The 26,411-nt window shown below is 37.6% G+C and overlaps 1 long non-coding RNA gene across 1 annotated transcript in view; it reads right to left on the reverse strand.

Moving 5' to 3' along the window:
• Positions 1-18,918, reverse strand: part of LOC140700219 (uncharacterized) — a 390,592-nt gene extending 371,674 nt beyond the window's left edge. Inside the window, exon 1 of the long non-coding RNA XR_012078551.1 lies at positions 18,843-18,918. This is a non-coding gene — a long non-coding RNA (uncharacterized lncRNA). The remainder of the gene's footprint in view (positions 1-18,842) is intronic.
• Between the last annotated feature and the right edge of the window lie 7,493 nt (positions 18,919-26,411).

Genomic DNA, 26,411 nt, shown 5'->3' on the forward strand with positions numbered 1-26,411 from the left:
TATCTCATAGTTCTGGAGTTTAAAAGTCTGAGGTCTGGGGTTAGCAATTTTGGTTTCTTTGAGGGCTGTGAGAAAGAATGTTTCATTCCTGTCTCCTAGCTTCTGGTGTTTTGCTGGCAATCTTTGGCTCTCCTTGGCTTGTAGACACATCACTCCTATCTCTGCCTTCAGATTCACACAGTATTCTCCCTGTGTGTAGCTGTCTGTGTCCAAATTTTCCCTTTTTATAAGGACATCAGTCATATTAGATTAAGGTCTCACCCTACTCCAGTATGACCTCATCTTTACTTAATTAATTGTATCTGCAACAACTCTATTTCTAAATAAGGTCACATTCTGAAGTACCAGGAATTAGGGTTTCAACATATGAAATTGGCAAGGACACAAATATGCAATAGTTTGTATCTCTAATTTTCACTGAATAAACCTGCACCTTAAGTGTATTTTAGAAGAAGTAATCAAGAAAGCTCCACTATTTAAATACAAATCTATACACCCAGTATTCATGGCCATCCTGACTGGTATGGCAGCATTGAGCACAGGCTTTGAATACGTAGATTTTGATATCTCAAGCACTTAAAATCATTTTAAACTTTGGAAACTACTTAAATGCTCTCCACCTTAGTTTTCTTATATATAAAATGGGACTAAGTACTATATATGCACACAGATTATTCCAAATATTAAATAAGATAATTTACATACAGCATTTATGAGGGTACCTATCATCATTATAATCATTTTTCTCCAGAAAAATTCCTGATAGAATATAAGATTCTATGATCTGTCTGTCTAGTTCAGAGCTCAAATCCCAATGCCAATTATAATACCTCAAACATAATGGTGCTCCACAAAATCTTTTTCAGATGAGTATCTGCTTCTCTACTTGATCATACTTCAAACTGAATTACTGATTCTTGCACATATAGAAATACACACACACACACACACAAATCTGTTCAACCTAAGGCATCATTACACACAAAATCCCAGTTCTAGGATTTCATTTTTACACCAGGAATAGTAAAGTATCTACTTAGGAGTCTTAACACCATTAAAGTAGAAATGGTTACCGGACCAATGTGACAGGACAATCAGATGAAGAATTAAACTGTACTTACTTTTTCTGTAGGTATATCAGGAAAATGAGAATCACTTATCCTTTCTCTCTCTAAAAGATAAGTAATATTTCTGTGTTACAGAGACTTTTGCTCTCAAATTTAATGAAAAAGAAGCTGGATTATTTTAGAAAGAGGACGTCTCCCAGGGATAAAAGAAAGAGAAGTATCCTGACTCCAGAAAGAGGGGAGATTTCTGAGGACTGGAAAATATTCTGGGAGGGGCTAGAAACTCAAATGTAAGTGGGCCTAGAATGTTTGGGGAACTAACCCTTAATAACCAAGCCTATACATGCCAGCCTATACAATAGACACCCTTTGAGGTGATGCAACCCTTCTTAACTCCAAGATAAGGAAGAACATTTAATTTAATTTAGAAAAAAAAAATCAGTTTGTTTTGGAATAAACTTACGTCTGATATAACAATGTAACAAAATCCTAACCTATCCTGCTTTACCAAACCCATCTTGAAACCTATCCTGTTTCCTTTGGAGCTAGATCTACAGGTCAGCTGGGGTCTCCCAGGATTTCAGGGTATCTCTTTTCTGGGGAAAAAGAGTAAAGAAAAATAAAGATTAGGTGGGACCATTAAGTTCTAATGTCAGAGAGAACATCATCTTATTGACCAAACTGAAGAAAGATGGAACATCTTGGTGCTTAGAAAGGTAGTTGAATGCATGTTACTAAAGTATTTGATAGAATAGGTGGTAAGATCATGTTCTTTGCTTGGTACAGTGAGATGATTCACATTAAACAAGCAAACTCTAGTTGGTACTGGATAAATTTGTGATACTAAATGGGAACATTTAGAAATAAATAGACCTTTTTTCATACCAGACAACTGAGAGGTGGTAGGAAACCTCTCTCTACATTTGAGATCTCAGAACAGGTAGATAACTGCACAGACCGGAAACGGAGACCACATTCTCCATATTTTTCTATTAATTTCTAAGAGAGGATAAAATATATGCCCTCTTGTGGTAGGAGATAAAAGGGAAAGAAAAATGAAAGCTTTCTGGAATCTTAATCTCTTCAGAAGATTGAATATGACATTGAGATATTTGTAGAATATTCAGACAATCTGTGTGGGGTGGGGGGACAGTGTTTTTTATACTTGTAGCCAAAAAAAAATTTCTAAATAAATGATGTCTTAAAAAAACAGAGTAATCTAAAACATGCTCATTTCAAAATGCTCAATGAAACACAAATTTATTTATTCAGCTAGCAAATCATTATCAATCACCAATTACATACCAGTCACCATGCTAACACCTTTTTCTTCCCTCTTTCCCATATCTTATCACAATCAAACAAATAATATTACACCTATGTCTCATCTTGTATCTTCTCCTCTCAGAACACACTTACTTTCTAGAATCCATTCCCTACTCTGGCTAATGTTAGCATCTCTCATTTCCTTGATACTCCTTAGCTGAGTGTTGTCTTAACTGGGCAGATAAACCAGCAGAAATAAGTTGTTTGGAATATAATGTATTTCTGAAGTAGCTACAGAGATCAGGATTAAATATACTAATAAAAGATACGGGTTTCCCCCGCTATCCAAAAGTAGAGCATTCCTATGAAATCTCTTAGAAGCCAAAATGGCACAAAGTGAAGAGAAAATTACCTTAGGACACATCTTGCTAACAGATGCACAAAATAAATCAAGATAAAGCCCAGGTGCCCACAGGCCTAGGTCAAAGCATATGGCAGCTTGATGCTGAGATGCCAAGTGTGGTTCCTGGGAAGGAGTTTGGCAGTATCACTCTCAATGCTTGGTTGCATGGTGCCTCTATAATGGCTCCTTGCAAAACCAACGCTGAATGCTATCTTTTTTTTTTGTCTTTTTTCATAAAATCCTCTTAAGATTTCTTTCAGTTAGAAAAATTAGGTACTAAAGTTGGTCTCTCATAAAAGCAAAGTGGTATAATGAGAGCTTTCAAAAAGTGGTGAATACTTATTATAATATTAGCTATAATGGTCAAATTGCTTTTTTCTGGACTCAGTCACATTGAAGACTTAATAGATACCTTAATTTTATACAACAATACTATCTCAAGCAAGAAGCTAAGTATATTTAGAACTTTGAATCAATTATATCCTAGTTTTTAAAAATCTCTGGAACCTTCCAGTTGATTTCTTCCTTTGACTAGATTTTCTAATTTTTGTACCCAATACCTCTTGCCTTACTGACTAGTTATTTTGGATCTTTACTGCTCCTCAAATTCAACAGAAGGAGAAGGTGGAAGTGAAACTAGCACTCCCCAAGTGACTCTGATATTTCAGGAAAGTCATTTAATCCTCTCAATAACTCTAGAACGTAAGTACAATTTTCCCTGTTTTAAAAAGGAGGCTCTGAGAGGCTAAAGAGCTTGCTCAAGTTTCACAGAACTAGTGAATGAATAACAGAGCAGAGAACCAAGATTGAAATCTGTCCATGTTTCTTTCACTAAAATGCATTTCTTTCCCAAACTAAGAACTTCAGCTTCTTTTAAAATTCCTTGTCCTATCATTCCTAGATTAATTAATAATACCACTATTACATTCTATTTCACAAACAGAAAACTTAGTCACTAACCACTCTTCCTCTTTCATTGTGTCTACCTCTTCTCTCTCATTGATTGGTCACCAGTTCTTGTCAAGTCCACCATCCCCAAACAGTACCCCACCTGCCTTGTCTGTTTCCATGATGTGTAATACATTTGAGATTCTCACATTTCCTATTTACTACTGACTGCTATTCCTCTCATGGGTTTTTTCTGGAAGGGGTCCATTCTCCTTTCTGTTACCAAAGTGATCTCTAGTACATGTCATTTCCTCTACAGCTTACATGATACATCAGACCCTTACCAATGTACCCCCAGCCTTATTCCCATCCTCACCTCCTGCCCCATAGGACTTCTCTCCATCCTTCACATTCACTATGCTCATGAAACTGCCTTCAACCAAAATACTATTCTCCTTATTCGCCTAGAGTCTTTCACAAACACCCTAGGCCCTCAGTAACCTTTCTTGGTCATTTCACGTCTCCCTAAACACAATACAGTGCTTCATAATATGCGAGTCTCTTAATGGGTGAGCCTTTATGCATACTTCTTTCACAGCACTTAACCAATCACTCCATAATTCTTTGTCTACAAGCTTACGTTTCTTCAAGACTCCATGTTACCAAAAAAAAAAAAAAATACTCTGTTATAGATGTTGAACACATTGTATGGTGACGGTGTTCTTTAGGTCTGTAGGTTCTCAAATTCATTGTAGTTTTGGAGTGAAATTTCAGTCGCCATTAAAAAAGCAAAAATATCTGCATAACAAATTGGCAAAGAATCTATTAAAGAGAACACTTAATATTGGAACAAGTTTTGAAAAAATAAAAATCTATGGCCATTTAATGATCATTAGCATGCCTCTGATTACAAAGAATGGATTTAATTCAAAAGAAAAATTTATCTTTAAAATGTTTTTAAGTTGTTTAAAATTAAAACTAGTAAAGCATTGAATGCATACAGCTGTTTCTCTATTTTAAAAAAACTGGCACAGAATTTCTTGGTCTTAAATAAGCATTTCAAAGACATTGCTTAATAGGAATACTAAAACACTCTTATTCAAACAGCAATTGTTTTCCAAACATTAGTTTAAGAAAGAACGTCTCTCTAGACTCAAGTATTAGAATATTTTACAGTTATCAGATTCCCTCTTTTCCCTTCCCATAGGTCCCCTGGCCAAATTATACCCATGTCAGGCCCAAGAGAAAATTCTCTCCTCTTAGAAGCTTCCCCTAGCCCTCCCCAACCCTCACATGGAAAAGCAGAGTTCATTGTTCCCCAGGCTGAAGTTCCATTGTACATTGTAGACACCATTATTATAATTGTTGCCTTTGACTATCACCATTTACACGTGTAGCTATTTCTCCTGCTAGACTGAGGGCTCCATACAGACAAGGGCCACTCCTACTAATAGGCAACAGAAACACAACGAAGAATAAAAAAGAATAAACCTTCCAACTAATCATGGTGGAATAGCAGCAAATTGGCAGAACACAAGCAGATTCCAGTACTATTCCTTTACTCAGAGAAAAATTCTGGCAGTGATTCTGTCTTGTCACTGTAGCTTACAACTGTAAAAATCTAGGCATTAAAAGAAGAGAGGCAATTAGTCAGGTGTTTGTTGGAAATCACTGAAAACCCTAACAATGAACTTTGGTGTCCCCAAATATAGGTTGGGGAAGGAGGCAGGATGTGTTGGAAGAAACGGGAAAAATACATCTTTTTCTAACATGTGTGCTTAAGACAAGGTAGCATAAAATTTGAATAAACAGTGAACTTGTATATGCTCCACCCACTAGAGCATTTCCTTGAAAAAAAAAATCTACTGTTGTGCTTAACTTTGGGCTATTTTTCTCATTGTGAGATGTGTCATTCTGAGGAAGAAATATATGTAACCGTCTCAGATAAGGGGAACAAGATGGTTAAGAAAGTGCTGAGATACTGCTAAACTGCTCTGGGCTCAACACAGCAAACAATGCTTTTGACTGAGCTGATGGCTCTTTCCAAGGCAAAACAGAACCAGAATGCCTCAAAGAAACAGCAAGCCTACCAGCCGCCTGGGGCAATGGTCCTTTTTTAGGTTCTGTGACCTTTTGAAAACCTGACAGAAAAAAGTATATGATCTATTTCCAAGAAAAAGACATATATGCAGTTTTGTTTTGTTTTTTTTTAATATCATGAGGTTCCAGAAGCCCATCCATCCTTGTGAGGATAAACCCCCTGAGGAAGTCAGATGCAGCTCCAGCAGAAGCAGCCAGACTGGTGGGCTTTGGAACTCATAACAGCAAAGACGACTTTCAGAGGCTAGGTGTAATCTTTCAGAGGCTGAGTCAGTCCTCTGGGAGACAAACAGAGTAGCTGCAAACTGAGTAAGAGGTTGCCATATGCTAAAAGCATTTGGGACCCCAAGCCAGAGGAAAATAGAGATATGTGAAGTGAGTCTGAGGTAGGAGGTTCAGAGCATCACTTCCCTGCTCTATCTGTCTAAGTGAGGTTACTCTGGGACAGTTTCTAGGCTGTAAGTGGGCATAGTCGTCTTTACTTCCCATCCTGGAGCACTCCCTTTGAAAAAACTTTGCAAGAAGGGAATACAAATCTTTGAAACTGGTGTGTCTCTAGCCCAGCATAACTCCTGTTGATGATCTCATAAGAATACTAAACGGGTGACTGCATTAGCCGGGGTTCTTCAGAGAAATAGAATATATATACACATATACATACATACATACACACACACATACATACATACATATACATACATACATATATATAAAAAGAGATTTATTATAAAGAATTGGCTAATGTAAATACGGAGGCTGAGAAGTCTATAGTCTGCAAACTGGGTACTCTGAAGAGCTTATGTAATTATTTGAGTCTGAGTCTGAAGGCCCGTAAGTCAGGACCACTGATGGTATAAGTTTCAGTCCAAGTTTGATCCCAGGAGCAAGACTCAAAGACAGGCAGAGATAGGGAATTCTTTCTTACTCTGCCAATTTTTATTCTATTCAAGCCTTCAACGGATTGGATGAGGCCCACCCACATTGAATAGAGCAATCTGCTTTACTCAGTCTGCCAATTTAAATCTCATTCTCACCCAGAAACACCCTCACAAAAAATCCAGAATAATGTTTAACCAACTATCTGAGTACCCCATGGCCCAGTCAAGTTGACATATGAAATTAACTAACACAATGATTTCTAGTAGAAGGACCTTGGAAACGTCTAGGGAATCCAACCATAGTCCAGAGAAGAACATTAAAAAGCCTTCAGTCAGCTATTGCTGACTATTATAAATATATTTAACAAAAGCAGTCAAGAGGACATATGGAGTGTACCACTTCTCTCTACCATGAGCAAAGTAAAACAGCCCAAACGTATGAGCTATTTTTAGATCTTATCCCAAAATATGAGCAAAAACATTTTATTTTTATATTTTAAGATAATATATATATTGAATGTGTATCAAGAATACATTGCAATGTCTGCCTTCCTGACCAGCTTTTGCAAAGGGTTGTTTTCTTTGTGTTTGTTGTCTTCTGAGGCTATTATGATAGTTTAAGGGGTTACACAATATTTATCTTGGCAAAAGTGGTCTGATTTTTGCAAAAATGAGTATGTAATACCCTAACCCACTATATCACAAGCACAGAAAACTAGAAGATTCTGAAAGAACAATTTTTTTAGTTTTAACTGTTGCTTGGATTTTAAAATGAGATCAAGGATGATTCTTAAAAAGTACTGAATATTTGGTCATTTAAGAATGCACCTATCAGTGATTTTATAATATCTGATAGTCTTCTCATTTATCTATGAGTTCTAGGACCCAGAGTTTGGTCAACTGGCAGTCATCCATGCTAATAAAGATGAGTGATTTTAATGACAAATAATTTCAAACCATGAACAACCTAAAGCAAACTATATTTGACTTCAGACGTTTTATGAGTTTTGTTTTTCACACTAAGCTTTCCCATATTTTGCTGACACACACCACAGCCTTCTTCATGATTACATAACAATGGCACAATAGAAGGAAATTCAGATCCTAAAACTACTTAATATTTGGATATTAAATTACAAAGGAGTCTTAGACAACCCATGTAGTAAATAAATCTTGCACAGTTAATTTAAAATTGAATATACACAATAAATCCAGCTTAAGAAAAATGTAGACGGTGACTTTACTAAACTAAAGCCTATGGGAATGGAGGGGAGCAGAAATATTCTCGTCCCCTTTACTGTTAAGTTTCCTCACTAATATCTCCCCAATATAACTCTAATGCACTTTCTCCACTGCCATGCAAGGCTTTAATGGCAGAGAGAAGGGAACAGATTTATTTTTTAATAATAATTTAAGGAAAATACTCTGAGGCTCTTCTCCACTAGGTTCTGAAGACTGGATAAGGAAAAACAAGGAAACTGGATTTTTGTATATAATAATCTAATTTATTTTTATGAATTTTAATATATATATATTTACTTATGTATAATGTACATCTTTATAGATACTTAGTTATTTAATGGGATGCTGCTGCTTTGAAAGCTGTTAAATCACAGAAACATTCAGGTATGGGGAAAGCATGAATGTACACCATCAGTTAGAGGAGACTCTGAAATGGTCTCCAGCATGTGGTTCTTTCCTAAGCGTACTCCTGCTCTCTTTCCCAGTCTCCTGATTTCTCCGTTATCTCTTCCTAACCTATTGTTCCCCACTTCTTTTCCTTCTCAGCCTAACTCCCTTGGACTTTTTAGCTATGATGTTTTCTCTCTCAGGTAGCACCCACACTGTCCGTTTTTGCCATGACATCCTGTGAGGAAATCCCTCATCTTCCAAGTTTTCCTTCTCAATACCTTCCTCCTCCTAAGATTCCCTTTCTAACGTCCACATCTTCTGAGGTTGTGCTCCTTCTTGGTCTCAATCATGGCCTCTCAGGCCAACTTCTCAAGAGTCACTATCCAGATAGTAGTCTCTTAACCACTGATAAGGTAAAATGAAGAAAGGGAGTCCAGAAAATTAAGGGACCACAAAGGCAAAAAGACAAATTAACAGCAAATCTTTTCAATAATGGCTGTGCATCTCAGGGCAGGGGAGCTGGCAATAGGTCACAATATCCAGAAATCACTTTGACAGCCCAACATCGGTCATGACTGAGAGCCAGGCCCTGTCTGTGCCTGGCGCCAGGTCTGTGGCACCAATTTATATCTCCCTTTAAGGCCCCTGACTCCTGATATAATCACCAATGTAGGGCGTGCAGTGTCAACCACAATTAATACCCACATTCACCTTTTAATCCCAGGCATTAGACTACTGACTAGCAGTAAAGATTCTTTTCCCCAAAGATTAAAATTCACTATACTTAAAGAACAGGATCTATAAAATCCTCTCTGTTTGGGCTAGCATGCACCAATACAAACTGGATAAGTTTTAACTTGAGGACAACAATTTGAGACAAATTAATGTTCCCAGAAGTGTCTCTATGTATCTTTAAACCGAAAAGCTCAAGGAGGAGAAAAAGAAATTCAGAGCTATAGACGGCATATGGACTGTGAATTTTTTATTCATGAATCACCGTTACTGAGTGTGGCTTTGTATTTCTTAATCTGAAGACAATTTTGGAGGATAAAGCAGTGAGTAAGAAAAAACAAATTGCAAAGCTGGCATTGTATCAATGGCAGAATTCCAGGATGATAGTGAAAAACCACCCAAACCACCCTGTGACTGATGACAAAGTCAAACTGTTTTTCCATCAAAATTCTCTTTTATGAGACCTGCCAATCAAGTAAACTATTAATCTTTTAAAAGTTAGATGATCTGTAAGAGTTCAGTCTCTCCAACACTGCCCATCTTTTTCATTGCAATCAAACAGCAGTCTTATATATCTGGATGAAATTTGACCCTTTTATCATGTAGGGTATAATTGTATATGAAATCACTTTTAGCAGGATATTGCTAAACTTAAGGACATTTAAAAAATATTAACTTACATAATGTGTAAGTATGATATTTATGTTTCCAAAATGGATCATCTTAAACATGAGGCAGTTCGAAAATGCAGTATACTATGAGTAACTTAAGAGTCCCCAAGTCTGCAAGACTTTAGAGTTGTCCTTTCTTTTAATATCCAAGTAAAAGTCACTCAGCTCTCCATCTTGCATGATTGCAGATATCCATGTCCTTTTCATCTTCCTCTTTCTCAATTTTACAGAGAAACTTGGAGGATATTTACACATTCCACTGGCCAATCTTGGGTGTCACTACTCATTTCTTGTTCTTCCATAAGCCATTTTCTTTGTTGCTGGCCAACTTGTAGAATTCAAGGACTGATGACATCCCTGGGAAGGATGTTGTTACCTTCACATTAGCCTCAGAAGAAACAGCTACACTCATATGATGAGCTCAATACAACTGTGGTCAAAGGATCATCTTATAATTTCCCTCTACATAGCTTAATCCAGGTTTCAATGATTAATAAAGCTAATTTAAAATTTAAGTATAAATGAAGGAATGAGAACAATGAAAACAATTAAGATCAATATTAGTAGTGCTCCTAAAGTTCATAGGCCATGTCCTTCTACAAGAAGTTCCCTACTTGTAATCTCCTTTTCCCTTGGTCCCCAGGGTTTAGTCTGAGACCTCTGTGAATCAAGGTCTCTTACTCTGTCTCTCATCATCCCCCAGTGACCCTTGTCTCCTGTTCTCATCATCCACCACCCAGAGGAAACAAAGGGTTAGTTAGCCTAACAACCTCTCAGGATTGCCTATGTACTCAATGAACACTGTGTTTTTTACTATGTAGCACAACAGTTTTTTTTTTCTCCCTTTGTGCAAACCTCTCCCATCAGAGTTCATACTCTGGATTTTGCCTTTTGATAGGCAATAGTCCTGTTAAGATGATTTTTTTGTTTCAAACAAAAGAAGAATCCCCACTCAAAACTGAATTCTGCTCCCCCCATAACCTCTCCTCATTATAGAATTCACAAATAGTTGCATTTTTATAACGTTGGCCCACTCCATGTGTTAAATCACTTCAATCTATGAAAAAGTGCTCTTGGGGCTCAAATGTATTTGACATGTCACTTTTTAAAGGAAGAAGAAAGAAAGGGATAGAGGGAAGGAGAGAAGGAAAGAGAAAGGGAGGACGGTATTCTAGGGCTGGTAAAGAAAAGGAAACACAACAAAGAAGGGACAATGCATCTTACAAAATACAACTGGGACTTCAATATCCTACATACCATTAGGAAATTCCAGGGTGCCGTTTGGATGTGTGTGTGTAAATGTTAGTTTTGTTGTGGATATGATATATTAGCCTATACCAAATTCAGTAGGGTATAATACACAACAGTGAAAACACATTTTTATGTCCTTAACAATCGTAATTTTAAACAAATCTAAGAAATTCTCATGAATTTCTGTACAGTGAAATACCAAAAGAACAGCAATCTTCATTCTTCCTTTTTTTTTTTTTTCTTTTTTAGGTTAGAAGCCAAGCAAAGTCAGCAGAAGAGAGAATCTCTATCCTGATATTCTCCAACTGCTTGCTTCCACTTTCTCATATTAGGGTATAACTCCAAGGCCATTTCACCAAGTTCAACCTCTATCACTGGGTGGCCAGCAAAGAGGGAATCTTGTCCAAAGTGCCAGGACAGGAGCAAAGCAAGCTGCTTACAGGAGAACTAATTATCCAGTTACTAAACATAGAAAGGAGGTGAGAATAGAGTTATCACATCCACACTAAAGGCTGCTTAGGATTTCCATGACCTCCATGTTAAGGGATTAAATTCTTTACATTTGTAACGCTCTCTCTATTCCCCATGCCTCCTCCACTAACCCCATCTCCTGCCCCAGCCAGTTACACTTCATAGCTAAATACTTACAAATTAGGAAGAAATAGGAGAAAATGTAATGACTGCTGTGTTACCATGTAGTAACAACTTACTAATTTAATGACTACTGTCAAGGACTCCTCCCATGACTGACACCCATGCTCATTAGCATCAGGAATTCTTGTCACACATAAGTGCCTGAGGGTTTGATAAGCTGAGATTTTAAAAGTTTGAAACAATAAACACGATTTCATTAAAGGTTATATCTTACTTGATAGGAAACAAACACAAACACAAACATGATAATGAGATTTATTTGGAGGAAAGTTTCCTCTTCACAGTGCTCTGTCATACTTACAGTCCTACAAGGCACAGAATCCTGGAACTGGAAGGGAATGCTCAGTGTTCAGATGAGAAAGGGAGGCTCAGAGGGAGGCTCAGAGAGGATAAGCCATGTGTGCAAGGCCACACAAATGCTAAGTGTTAGGACTAAACTCAGGCCCTCAGATTCCCAGGTTAGTCCTCTCTTCCGTGGACCAGTGATCCTCAAATGTCTGTATGCCAAAGAATCACCAATAGTGCTCTTTAAACATGCAAGCGCCTAGGTCTCATCCTTAGAGCATCCTATATGGTAGAGCGAGTTGGGCCTGGGAACCTGTATTTCGACGGAGCGCCCCCTTGTGATTCAGCTGCAAGTGGACCACACTCTTGGACAGTGGACATCACCATCTGGCTGCTGAAAAGAGCACCAAAGTTTGCTCGCAGTATTTATACACATTTTTATTCTCTTCTTGGTTCGTCTCTCTCCCAATGTATTTCTCCCTTTGCCAATGGGCTCACGATTATGACTAACTTGTCAATAAGTAGAAATCATGTCTAAACCCTCAGTGCTTTATAAACTCCACATAGTACTCTGTGCTGGGGGAGGCATGGAAAGGACAGTCTCCCACATAAGGAGATACTACATATTTTAAAGAATTGTACAAGTAGTGCAAGTGTATACGCTCATTGAAAAAAATTAAACAGTGCAGAAGAATATAAATTAAAAAGTAAAGTTCTACCTGAATCATTCACCTAATCTCACTCTTCTCCCCAAAGTTACTCACTGCTGGGAGGCATGCATTCTTCAGATGTTTTTATGCATTTACATTCAGAGATGCATAAGTACGTGTGTGCTTTATGTGTGTGCTTTTTTTTTTTTTTACTTTTAGAAAGTTCTGCTTATAAAATGATCTCAGCAACTTTTTTTTAATATATGTATAGGTGACAGAGGATACTGTCACCAGCACAGAACTTAAATCAAGGACATCTCAGGATGTGTGACTGCTCCTGGTAGTTACAGCATCTGCCCTTGATCTTTTTAAAAGTGAAGACTTCCTGGGCCTACCTCCTCAAGCACTTTTTGGTCAGTAAGTGGTGCTCCTCAGTTATATTAAAAAATATCTGTGAGGTGCTACAGGAAGCGGAAAGGGCTGGCAATCACATTGTGTAAATGCGTGAATACTATTATAGGGTTCTCATGCGACCACAAGGTGCTAAATTAATTCAACTTGTAAGTTCTGCATAATTGAGAATCTGTCCCTGGGAGAAGGGTTGCATGGGGTGGGGCCAAGGGTGTCATGCAGATGCTGCTGGGCATTCAGACAACATGTACAGCATTCATTCTGCTTCCCCACCTTCGAAACCCCACAGCCCAGCTGTCACCTTCAGCACCCAACTGAAATGGCTCTTTTGAGGTCACCCAAGATTCCAAACTGCTGAACCTTATTCTCTTAACTTCCACAGCATTTTTGGTTAACCATTTCTTCCCTCTACAAAGGTTTCTCCTCCCTTCTCTCCCCTCTGGTCCTGGTGAAACTGAGTATTCATTGTCCATCTTTACCAGGTTCTCTTAAACATTTATATACCTCAGAATTCCATCCTAGGAGTGCTTTTATTCTGCCTCTGTAACCTCTATCTGATGGAGCTCATAGAATCCCACAGCCTCAGCAATGATACCCAGATCTTCCTCTACAGCCTCGTTTTTCAATGAGCTAAGGGCTCACCTTCTTAAGAGTGTCTGCAACACAAATGTGGCCTGTCTAACAGCAAACTGGTGTCTCCCTTTCCATCTTTCCACCAACCCATTCTCTATACCCCAGGTATTACTCATATCAGTTAAGGACAAAACAACTGAATTAGAAAGTTCATTACTATTCCTCATTCCTCCCTTTACCTTATTCTTCTCTTCAAATCCTATGGATTCTACCTCCAAAATATTTATGAACTCTGTCATCTCCACTCTGCTCCCTAGGGTAATAGGGTAATAATCTGCACTTAACCATCATCTGCACTTAAACCAAAGTCATGGCTCCCTGGCAGGCATCCCTATATGAGATCTCTTTTCCTCCTCCAATCCCAAACATTTTACATCCAAAAACATTCATCTTTCTGAAACAACATACAAATAACCTTAAGTGGGTTCCCATAACCTAAAGGATATAAATTTAAAATCCTTAACACACTTTCTAATCCTGCCCCAACCTACAGTCTCAGCCTTATCTCTGGTCTCAAATAACTCAGCAATTCCCCCCAAATGCCATAAACCTCCTCATCTTTTGGGTCCCTCAACCCAGAGTGAACTCTGCCAACAATTCCTTCAATATGTAAAATAAATGCTTTCTCCTCTATACATCCACTCCTGGCAACACCTGTCCACAACCACCTTCAAGGCACTCACCTCTTTCTCTGTGCTCCCACCTTGCACCTCCTTAATCAGGACACTTCCTTTAGCATTCATTCACATGTTCTACTTTAGTATTCATTTACATATTCTTTCAGCCCGCACATAACTGAGCATCCATAACTGTGTATCGTAATAACATACATCATTTCTAAACCCTACTAACCTTAGTAAACCTGTTAACTTGTAATTCTGCACCAACTTCCAGCATATAGAACATATATACATACAGCCTTACATATAAAAGGTTCTTGATAAACGTTTGTTGTTAAATGGATGGATGGATGAATGAAACATAATCTCAATAAATAATAACCCTGTGTGGAAATGACCTTCAACTTTGTTCTCAAGAAGCCGACTACTAGAACGCCACAGCTTTGAACCCCATCACCAGTCCTGAACCCTGTCCTCCAGAATTTGCTCCTTCTTTCATTTATGTATTCTCATATTCAATAACTATTTAGTATCTACTGTGTACCATGGCCCTAGGTGCCAGGGAGAAATTAGTGAATGAGACAGACAAAAACCCTGATCTCCTGAAATTTACATCGGGTGGAACAACATAAACTATAGACAAACACAGAATTAGAATATATGGCATTTCAGTCAGTGATGAATATTAGGGAGGAAAATAAAACTAAGAAGGGGAAAGGGTGCTGAGAGTATGATTAAAGGTTTGAGGGAGGGCCATACTGAACAGAGAGAGAGGTCACGAAACGGCTTAGGGAGGCATAATTCTAATTTGTATTCCAGGGATGGCTTCTTACAAGGCTAAGCAAATAAGATAGCAAACCCACCTTCCCAGTTCCTTCTTAGAAAAAAAAAAAAAAGGCAGGCAGAGAGGAACAAAGGGGCCTACAGCACACAACCATGTCTGTGGGTTTATAAGGAGCAGGACAGAAGTGGAGTCAACCTGGTCCTAGAATTACAAGTTCATCCTTCTCTTGGAAGAGCCTCTGGATGTTATAAGAAAGAAAAAGTCTGAAGCCCTAGGGCCTTGCAGGAAGCATCAGAGAAGAGGCTAGGGTACTCTATCAGAGACAGGCTTGGACCTGAACTCTCCAGTCAGGCTGAGACAGGCTTGGCAGCATGGAAATCAGAAGTAGCCCAGGGTTAAGAGTTACAGAATGAGAAAGGAAATGGGCAGCAGGCTTGGGCCAGATGCCTTTTAAGTTTACGTTTATCTTTTTCACCTTCATAGGAGACATAGACCCCAATCACAAACTATTTCCAATTCCACGACTTCTGATGATTTTCACATAATTAAATTAATACATACACCATTTTTGTATCAGCAATTTTTACGATATAAGACTGATATGTCAGTGATCTTCAGAAAACACTATTTCCAGAATTCTTTGCTTAATGATATTTGGTTACAACTAGCAAATATCATTGGAAAGGAAAGGGAATATTCTAATAAGGAAATATTAGTTTCATTCTCTAACAATATTTGGATCCTTTAAATGCCATATTTAATTGTTTTACTGACATTCTGGAAGGCTTCTCTGGGCTTCTCTTACCTTATAACTAAATGGCAGAAATTATCAGTGAGAGTACTGTGATTAAAACTGTACCCAAAAATCAGATTCATAAAAAAATTGAGACATTAAGAAGTTATTTTTCAAGGATTTAGTAAGTTATGAAAACTACAGTCATCGTGTCATTTGGAACTCTTTTTACTGTTATTTAGGTTGTAAATTTCTTCTAGAAAGAAAAAAAATTCCTGGAAACAAAATGATATAAATTCATGGATTTAAACACTGCAAATGCCCATCCTAGAATGTGAGCTAAAGAATGCTCTTGTAATACCAAATTTGTGAATGGCTTCACTTGACAGATAGATTGTTTCAAGCAAGGCTGAACATTTATAAAGGACAGAGGAGGAGAGAGAGAGGCTGAAAGATATTCATATAAATTATTTAATTTATACCTCATTCCTGAAGTTGTTTAGAAGCAGGCAACTTACTGAAGGAGAAATGCTTTCCTTCAGTAACTGTCTTCCCTACTCCATTCCTGTCATGCTGTATGTAGGCTTGAGAATGAAGCATCTAATCAATGGGGGAGCCATGACCTTAATTACAACCCAGAAATGCAGCATATCTACCGGGGAGAAGGAAGACAGGTACTGCCACATGATGCTTCTTTGGCTTTTTGCTCTCCACCCTGGTAGATATTCCAACCTGCTTCTACCTGCCTCTGACTTACCTCCACAGAGATGAAAGAAAAGAACACAGGGAGGCCATGGTTCAGAGGGTTTTCAATGACATAGCTAGCTATTTCCCACTGAACTGGTACATACCACCCAGAAGATTTGCCCGGATTCAGGCAACTTCTCACCCCAGCTCTTTGCCTAAATCCCTGCTCCCCAGTCCATGATCCCTGCCTGAGTTATAAATCTCAGTGGCAATACATGTAGTGGGCTAGAGCTGGCCCATACTAGTTCACAAGAACGGATTGTTAAAAATTTGCAAGCCCACTCATCTCACTTTGGTAGCTTGAAATTGGTCAGGGTAGGAGTATTTATACCAGGGAAACTGTCACATGCTACAAATTCTCTTCCTCATCCCTACTTTCCCAACCCCCACTACTGCTTCTAATCCACTGCCTGGTTTAATCTGGAGAATCTGCATGCTGATCCTGCTTTATCTAATTTCCATGGATGTATCATTATGCCCACCTGATCCTTTCTGTCTGTGAGTTCGTGGTCCTGCCCCTTTTAACTTAATGCTACCCAACCCTGTCCATGTCTCAGCATGGTAATACACTCTGCCAAAAGCTACCTCAGCAGGGGGAGATAAATATCCCCCTCTTCCAAGGTATGATTTGGCTTCAGAGTATGAGTAAACCTGAATCTATAGGTGGATTATATACTTACTAGCTCTTCAACCACTCATCCTGTTTCTAATAACTAACTGCTCTTCCTTGGCATCCCTAATAAAGACAATATGCTATCTCCTTAAGAAAGCATCTTTTGGCAATACAAATGACCATTTCAGGAAGGAAAAAACTATTTGGAGCAGAAAAAAATTTTTTTCTCTTTCCTTCAATTTCTCCTACATTCTGCTGCCATATTATTTTCCTAAAATACAGATCTTATCATGATACAAATTTTTTTGATGGAACTCTATTTGGTTGATAAAAATCTTACAATTAATACTAATTTTTATGTCTCAATGAGAAAGAATAATTAGGACTATATAAGAGCAGACAAAATAATGCAAAACTCAATTGGAATCTAAAAGTACAAAATCTGAGGATTATTCAGTCCTTTGAATTATTAACATCCTGTTCCCAGTATTTATGATGATTAAGAATTAAATGCAATTCTGCTTAGTTTGAAGTCTTCCTACATTAAAGAATTGCACAACTAGAAATTACTCACCTAAAACTTGCTTAACTCTAAGAGCCATATCAGCGTCTTATTAAAAAAAAAACAAAAAAACAAAACAAACAAACAAAAATGGCCCTGAGCAGAGAATCTCCACAAGAAGAGACCTTGAACATTATAACAAATGTCTTCAGTAATTTTGTTGTCATACATCCTGGAAAATATTGGTTTGGTATAACCTCCTATTTTTTAATAAATGAGGGAACTGGACTAGAGAAGTAAAATACTGATGATTAGTAACAGCCAACCTGAGACTATTAATTAGACTTTTCACTGTGTCATAGTTTAAGTCAGTAGACAGAAAATTAAAGGTTTATGTTATCCACAATAAAAACAGACAGCTATCATTTATGAAATGGCAAACAAACATATTATAGGACATCATCAATATTTATTATATGAATCACTTTCAAAAAATTAAGTAAAATTTTGAAGTATTCTGCATTAAAAAAATCAAACAGATATTTGAAAAACATGCCAGAAATAGTTAACTAAGCAAATAAAAATAACTGCCACATTGCCTTTTAGGACCTGTTCTCAGAAGTCCATAATACCTTTTCTGCTGCATTGTATTCATTGAGGCAGTCATAAAGGCCCACCAAGTTTTAAAGAGGAGGACTGCAGTGAGGAGAGACAGACTCCACTTCTGGATTGGGAAGTTGCCAGGGTCTGTGGGATTGGAAATGTTCTTGCAACCATTTTTGGAAAATTCAGTCTCCAACAGCAGGGCCTTTAGTGAATGTACCTGGGTTGTCTTTTAACTCATGGTACAGCTGCAGATAATTTATTTAAGTCTACATAAATGTTTCCAAAAACCAAGTTGGATGTTGCATGTAGCTGTAGGTTAATCTGAAAGAGAACTTACTCAACTGCATTTTTAAGACTAATGCTTTTAGCATGGTGAAAATGTGTGGTTGTGGTTGTGGTTATTCATTTGGTCATATGTAATTAGTAAATAAATAGGTATATACTTTGGGTTGTAAGTGTGTGAGTGAATAAAAGTTAGACGTAACAACAGCCATCTCTCTATTACCCAAACACATCCATATATATGTGGGAATACATATATATGCGTATGTGTAGATACATTTTTATGTACATACACAGATACATATATATGTTCCACTAAAGACAATTCAGGAATGTCAGTTTTTTAAAAGAAACTTTATTTTCCATCAATCTTATTTCCATTTTCTGTTAAGAGTCTTAGGAACAATTTAAGATAATTCAGTGGTCGTTCCTACCTGTTCAGTGGCCCAACTGTGGGAGCTGCCGTCCAATCCCCTGTGGCGGGCTGAGGGCTGCAGTCTTCAGTAGTGAACTGCTGGATGGACACAGAGAGCACCTGCTGACCCGTCAGCAACCACAGGTCGAGCAGCAGTAAATTCAGGAGCTTGAGCAGTCCATTCACTCTGAAATTTCTCCGGGGTCACAGCCTTTCCAGCAGTGGCTGGACCTCCCCCGTCAGCGTCCTCAGCGTCTCTTCAGGTGTCGAGATCCGGCTGGCCTCTCCCGGGTGTTCACGGGAGACGGTGCCGCGCATGCGCACAACTTCCCGCGCGGCGTCCACCGCGTAGACTCAGCGCCGGAGCCTGCTTGTCGTGGGAACGGCGAGGCCCTCGTAGGGCAGAGGCGAGCCTGTGAGGCACGGTGACAGCAGGCTGGTTAACATATGATGCCTCTGAGATCAGCCCTGGATCAGCGACCACCGGAAATCTCGGCTCCTGGAAGGCTGCCTGGATCAGGCTAAGGACGGTTCCAGAAGAGAAGCGGCCTGACGAGAGGAGAGGCTCCTACCTCAGCACAGCCCCCTGGCCGGTGTTCCTGAAGGACCTGAGCCCGGTTTCAGGGGGCACAATGGCACGAGCTGCCAGCAGAAGCTTCTCCCAGGTTCTCTTGGCGTGTGTGAGGTAATGCCCTACTTTTTCCTTTTCTAGGTGTACTGTTCCACTTGGTCGTCATGGTTGATGCTGCCTAAGTGGGTTTCTGCCGCAAGGAATTTGAAGAGATCCTCCTTCACTGGCAGGACATCAGGGCTCCTGACACTTAAAGTTTCCCTTTAAGTTATGAGAGGAGCCCAGAACAACGCTGTATGGACCCCTCTCTGGGTAGCACAGAAAACCAAGAATATCATTTTTAATAAATTTTTAAAAAGCATTATATTAGCAAATTAAATTGTAGTCAATTTGTATACAGTGAAAATTTTGAAGAAAATAGATGACATCCTACCTCTGGAAGAACTCTCAGCGCTTTGTAGCTTAAAGCTCAGTGTTATGGGCTGAATTGTATCCCTCGAAATTCATATGTTGAAGCCCTAAACCCCAATACCTAGAATGTGACTCTATTTGGAAAAAGAGCTACAGAGATAATTATGTTTAAATAAGGCCAAAACAGTAGACCCTAGTCTAATCTGATTGCTGTCCTTAAAATGAGATTTGGACACAAAGAGGTAACCAGGGCACTAATGCACAGAGGGAAAACCACATGAGGACACAGCAAGAGGGTAACTAACCATCTGCCAGCCAGAGAGAGAGACTTCAGATGAAACCAACTCCACTGTCATTGTGATCTTGGACTTTCAGCCTCTAGAACGGTGAGAAAATCCATTCCTGTTGTTTAAGCCACCTAGTCAGTGGTACTTTATGGCACCCAGTAAACTAACATAGTCACTCAATCTAGTATCTAAATGCATAGATGGAATTAGACATCTCTTAATATTTTTCTAAATAGTCTATCAAGAGTTTTCTCCCAGAAAACTTTAAATAAAATGGGGGAAAGTCTGTCTTTTATAAAGCCTCACGTTTCCCTGAATTTCCCTCCTGCACTTGTGCCCCTCATGCATATGTGTTTAAGGTCCTCTGGTCTTGTGTGTTTGAGACCCTTTTATAAAAGACAATTCTGAGTATATTCAAAGCATAATTTCCTAGGCAAACACAAATAAGGCTTAAGATTAGAAATTTTATAATTGAGTCAACCTAAAGTTTAAATATCCTTTTGGTTATAATTTATCTTTTAAAAAATGAACAAAATGCAGTATTGGGATCAGAGCATTTGAGACTTGAGTTAATAGCCATGAGAGACTTTTGCAGTCCTCTGATTATAAATGCATTGCCCTTTCTACACAAGGATGGTACTACTATCATATAATCATTATTTTAGCACAAGCTGGCAGGAAAAACAGCAGTAACAACAAACACTTTTGTTTCATTTAAAGAAGGAAAAATATATTAACAGTTTTTTTAAAAAAAATACAAATTGCAAATATTTGTACTTGTGTAAAATTGTGTGAAAATATTTGTTTATTTGTGTAAGTATGTTGCTTTGTGTCTGTATATTTATGTTAGCATATCAATGAAGTCAAGAGATTAAACCATTTATGAGCTATGTGTCCTGGGTTAAATTTCTCAGTCTAAACTACAGCCCCCTCATCTATTAAATGGGGCTAATAAAATGTTATCTCCAAAGGACTGAGGTTGGGGGATTAAATAAGAAAACACATACAAAACTCTTGGCAGAATGGTTGATACATAACAAGAGGTCAATAAAATTTAGCAGCTATAAGCTTTTATTAGCATAAAGTTCAAATGCTGAATTCCTCGAAGTCAGAGACCTTAGTTGTCTCAAGGTCATCATATCCTAGAGAATAGGTTCTCTATGAGTATTGTGGGTTGCATTAAATTACTATAGGTTGGACTGAACCAAAACATATATTATATTACATTTACACAATGTTTTATATTTCTGATACTTTCTAAAAGTATTTTAATATTGCAAAGAAAAATATTTACCAAATATTAAAGTAGCTGGCTGGGGAAAATAAATTATATTAAGAAATCTAAGTCAGTTTGGATTCGATTCTTATAAGCCCAATGCTTTTAAACAATGTGTAGTCAGTAACCATGACTGACCATAAGCTGACTTCTGTTTCAAAGAAAATTTGATAATTTTGTTGATATTCCAATTTGCTTTGTTGATCAAAATATTTAATTTTTCCTTTGCTGTTTAGAATTGATAAATTTGATGTGTGACTTTAGAAACTTCAATCTTTGTTTTTCTGAAAAAATGCAAAACATTTGCTATTTTTCAAGCTTCAAGGGTCTGAAATCAGTTCAAGGCTCAAAACTGATAATGGCACGAGTCCACTCAATTTAGCAAAAGTGTGTTCTCTCTGTTCCTCTCTAAATGTTACAGAGAATTTATTATCTTTTTTTTTTACATTTAAAAAACTGAAACAGTAAGCCAAGGATGTCAATGCATCATGGACTCATAAGAGAAAAGCCTATTTTGATTGCTTATTTCTCACTTTTACAATTTACCGTAACAGAAGATTTCTAGAAACGTAAAGGACAGTGAGAATGTGATATAATGGGGAGATCACTGGGACAGAAGTCAGAAATCCAGATTCCAGCCCTGATCCTGCTAAATCACACAATTTCTGGTGAAAGGTAGTAAATTTCTCTGGATCTCAGCCTTTTCTGGAAAATAGGGAGTATAATGTGTGTTCTTCTCTATGAAGATATAATTATGCTTTGAAAAATGGAGAACACAACTTAAATGTAAGAAGTTTTTGTCTCATATGTTGTCTGCTATGACATATATTTTTCTCTATGAAAATGAATATTGAATAAGTCAGTGCCACCAACAGATCTCATGAGCATTTAACAATGTACTTTGAACATTTATTGCATGGCAATTGTGTACCATTTATTGCCTGGCTCCTATGAACTAGGGATATGAAATATATTACTGCCTAATCTTTAGAAGGCAGGTACTAGGTAGTCATTATTATGATGATTTGCAGATAAACCAACAAGAGCATCAGTCCTGAGTGTTTCATCCACATGTGCAGGAAAAAAAATTCTAGATTGAAGCTAGGAAGCATGACTATTCCCATTTTACAGATGGAGCTTCTGAGACTCAGGCTGAGTTGCACAGAGTCAAGCAGAAAGTTAGTGACAAATAGAGGCTCCAGCACTTCTGGGAGGTGGGTACTAGGGGCTCCATTTAACCTCAGGATAACTGAGGCTCAGAGAGCTTAAAGAATCTGCCCTAAATTTCCCAGGCAGAAAGTGCTGGAGCCAGGATTTAAACCCAGATCTGTTGACCACAAAGCTAATGTTCTTTTAACTACCACACAGTGTAAAAAGAAGCACATTAGATACGCAGAATATACCTCCTCCGTTTATTTAATACATAGTTGTAAAATTAATCATTTTGCATTTTACAACTTCCTTGTTCACTTTCTCCTCCCTCCTAGGTTACAAAGCCTCTCTCTGCTCTTCTACCTGATTTAGCTGGTCTCCAAAAGTCAAACCTGTTCTATTTTCTCTCTAGAGAGAAAGCTTTATATAACATCATGCTTTCTATTTTTTTTTTTTTTGCCAGTTCTGCTTATATTGCTAAGAGTTCAAGGATTATCTTTCCTTAACAATGCCAGATCTTTGATGCATTGTATTTAGGAGAACAGTTTCAGCATAAGGATAAATTGACAAAAACTCTTTTTTTTTTTTGAAGTTCAAATAGGAAAACTTTGTACCACTGCGAATAATCAAGATTTCGGCCAACTCTCTTTGTTCACGATGTCCTATAGTGTCAATATTCTTTAGTGAACCTTCTCCCTAGGAAGCCCTTCTTCAAATACCTTCTTTAGGCTCGGTGTCAGTGCTTTAATACCTTGACTACTTTATTTCTGCTCAATGCAAACTTTTTAGTTTCTCTTTTCCTAGTTAGCACCATTGGAAACCAGATGAAAGGCAGCTTCTCACTTTGCACTGATAGTTGATCTAGATAAGCCGACAAACACAAAGGTTACAGACACGATATTGTACAAGCTATACTAAGGTTGGGTAACCAGAAAACCAAAAACATGGATTAGGGGAAAAATCAGTACAGATAATCTTCAGCTTCCAATGTTTGCCCTGAAAAGACTCAGCACTAGCCTAACTATTTCCTTTGCTCTACATAAAAGAAACTTGCTCTGTTTTGGAGCTCTTCATTGTCATGAAATCAGTCATTTGAATCAAAATCCTTAAGGACATTTTCCACGCTGACAGTACTGCTTTGAAAGGGGTCTAATTATTTTATAGTCCTGAGAGCTACTCAGCATGCTCTAAACTTGACAAATTATTTCCTATCATTCCACCCCATGAGAAAACTCTGCAGTGTATTTACAGAAATATTTAACTCACTTCTTAGCCCGTAAATTCTTCTTTTAACAAGAAAAAATCATTCAGGGATGTAGTAAAACATCATAGTTAGAAGGATGGGCTTTTAGAGTCACTGAGGAACAGGTTAAATCCAAGATTGGCCACTGTCTAGCTGTGTGACCTTGAGTAGCCAGTTAATTACTCTATGGCTTAGTTTCCTCATCTGTAAAACACCTACCTTATAGGTGGACTTGATCGTCTTGCTTCTCTTCTCTAAATAATGGCAATGATTAGCATCACCCTGTGCATAGTTTACCAAGAACAAAAAAATAAAATAAGCAATAACAGTTGTGCTAGGTGTATCATGAGGATTACTGTACAGATTACTTTAAGAGTTAAATAATATATGCAAAGTACTTAGCACTTGGTAAATGCTCCATAAACAATTATGAACTGAACTCAAGCCAATTTAACATGCACAACTCTTAAGTTCTTTATGGTAGATTACGTGGCCACTAGATCATATTGAAAGCAAACCACAGACCAAATTCTGTAACATATATAGACCAGTATATTGACAAATAGACACAAATCAGGTCATACAAGATATTCTTTAATGCTTGATAAAGTCCCAGCTCTTGATATAGTTAAGTGCTCCCATTAACATCTTGCATGAAATATTTACTCAAAACAAACACCAAAATGTATCATCAGAAATCTTCCCACACCAATGGCTGGAACCATTTTGTTTAATGCTCAAGTCATCATTTCTACTGCTTAAGGCTTCAGGCCTCCTTGAATTCTAATGACCTGTTGACGTCTATGCCTCAAAAACAATTTTAGCCAGTCCACACGTCCTGAACATAGCTTTAATTTTACCAATGAGAGTTCTCTTCTTACATTAATGATGTTGGTCAATAAGCCACCATTTTCACCTCTAAAAAATTTTTTGCCATGTAGTATGCTGCTTATGAATAATATTGAATATTCTTATTTCTAACCTATTTCTAACATCTATGGATAAGCTAGATTTGGATAGCATAGATATGGATAATAGAAGTGCTTGCATTAGTATTCTCTGCAGCCTGGAACTTCTAGTTTGAAAGCTTACTGGCCAGCCCTGGACTGAAACTCTTGAATGGAATGTTTATAGCACCTGGGATGTACCCTCAATCAAAAAACACACACACAGTACCATGCTGCATATTTTAAGGTAAATGAAAGATATTGTTGCAATAATCAATTTAATTTAAGCATGTATTCTTTATAAATGAAAAATAAAATGTATATTTAAAAATCGATGGTTATGACAATTATCATCTTATTTTTATTTACTATCTCACCTTGGGTGTAGTCTTCAGAATAAGAAAATTAGTAACGGGGATTTGCCCTGGAAGCCTCCATAGTATGGAAGGACAACTTTGAATGGAAACAGATTTTTAAAAAGGAAGATGGGTGAGCATGGCCAGTGTATGTGGCTAAGATGACCATGTCTAGCGTTTACTCACCATTCTAGTTTGGATCTTTAAATTCTAAAAGCCATCTCTTCCCCCAAGGCCTCTGCAGACTAGTTTCAAAATTGGTCAAGATCCCCATAACCTCTAAAGATGGGGTCATTGCAAATAGCCAGTTTCTAGCTGAGGGAAAACACAGACAATAAGGTACATTGTTAACAAATGTCTTTTATCCAAACTTGATAAGTGGTCTGATGACGGTGGAGGGAGACATGAAAAATCTGCTACTTGTCTAAGCAAGTTGCACATCCACTAAAAAAAAAAAAAAAAGTGCCTACAATCCCTATCTCAGACTTTGGAATCCACCATAGTAAAGTTTATCTGTTCCCTAGCTGCCTTAGTGTCAAATTCTTTTCAGCCACCACCCCCTAGAAGAAGAAAGAAAGAATTCCCAAATATGTGACAGCTTCTCTGCCTTCCCAGTTTATTATTTTATAGGAAGAGATAACTAGGAAAGTCACATTACAACTTGTAATAAAGCTTTAAAAATTACCAAGACACTTGTCTGTGTGTCTACACTCTATTAATTGTGCCATTCAAGAATTGTGTAGAACAGACTTGTCAATTAGGAAATAAGCCATACTCTAGAAACTTCTCATTTAAATGATTCATTAGAGAACACATTTCAAAAGTAGAATATAAAAAACAACACTGCCATAGTTGGAGTCATAAATCTTTTTAAAATCAGATAAGTGAAGAGGATATCACTGCCAAAAACACCAACTCTTAATTAATTTATAATATACATGAAATTATGAGAAATATATGAAAGCCATAACCAGGAAAATTATGCAAAAATGTAGAGTTACATAATATATTTTTAAATGTCATGGAGATGAGGGACCCATAGTAAAATATATAAAACTTGTAATAGTCCATGGTATTTGAGCATAGTATATATTTTTTTTTTTCATTCAACAGTATCCTATATTCTGGTAATGTAGAATATAGAAAAGCATATTCCCAGAATATAAATATCATTTAGAAAATCAATTCTACCTTTATCTCTTCTCTAGAAATTCTTCTCTGAATAAGCTTAAAATCATTGTCTTATTAATAATAAATCACTCCTTACTGTAAACAGGACAGAATATTTACTCTTTGATCTTGATTCCTTGGAAGTAGTGCTTCCAAAGTAGCCAGAAAGTGTTTT

This window comes from Vicugna pacos, chromosome 12, assembly GCF_048564905.1.
Source record: "Vicugna pacos chromosome 12, VicPac4, whole genome shotgun sequence".
In the NCBI taxonomy this organism is placed as follows: domain Eukaryota; kingdom Metazoa; phylum Chordata; class Mammalia; order Artiodactyla; family Camelidae; genus Vicugna; species Vicugna pacos.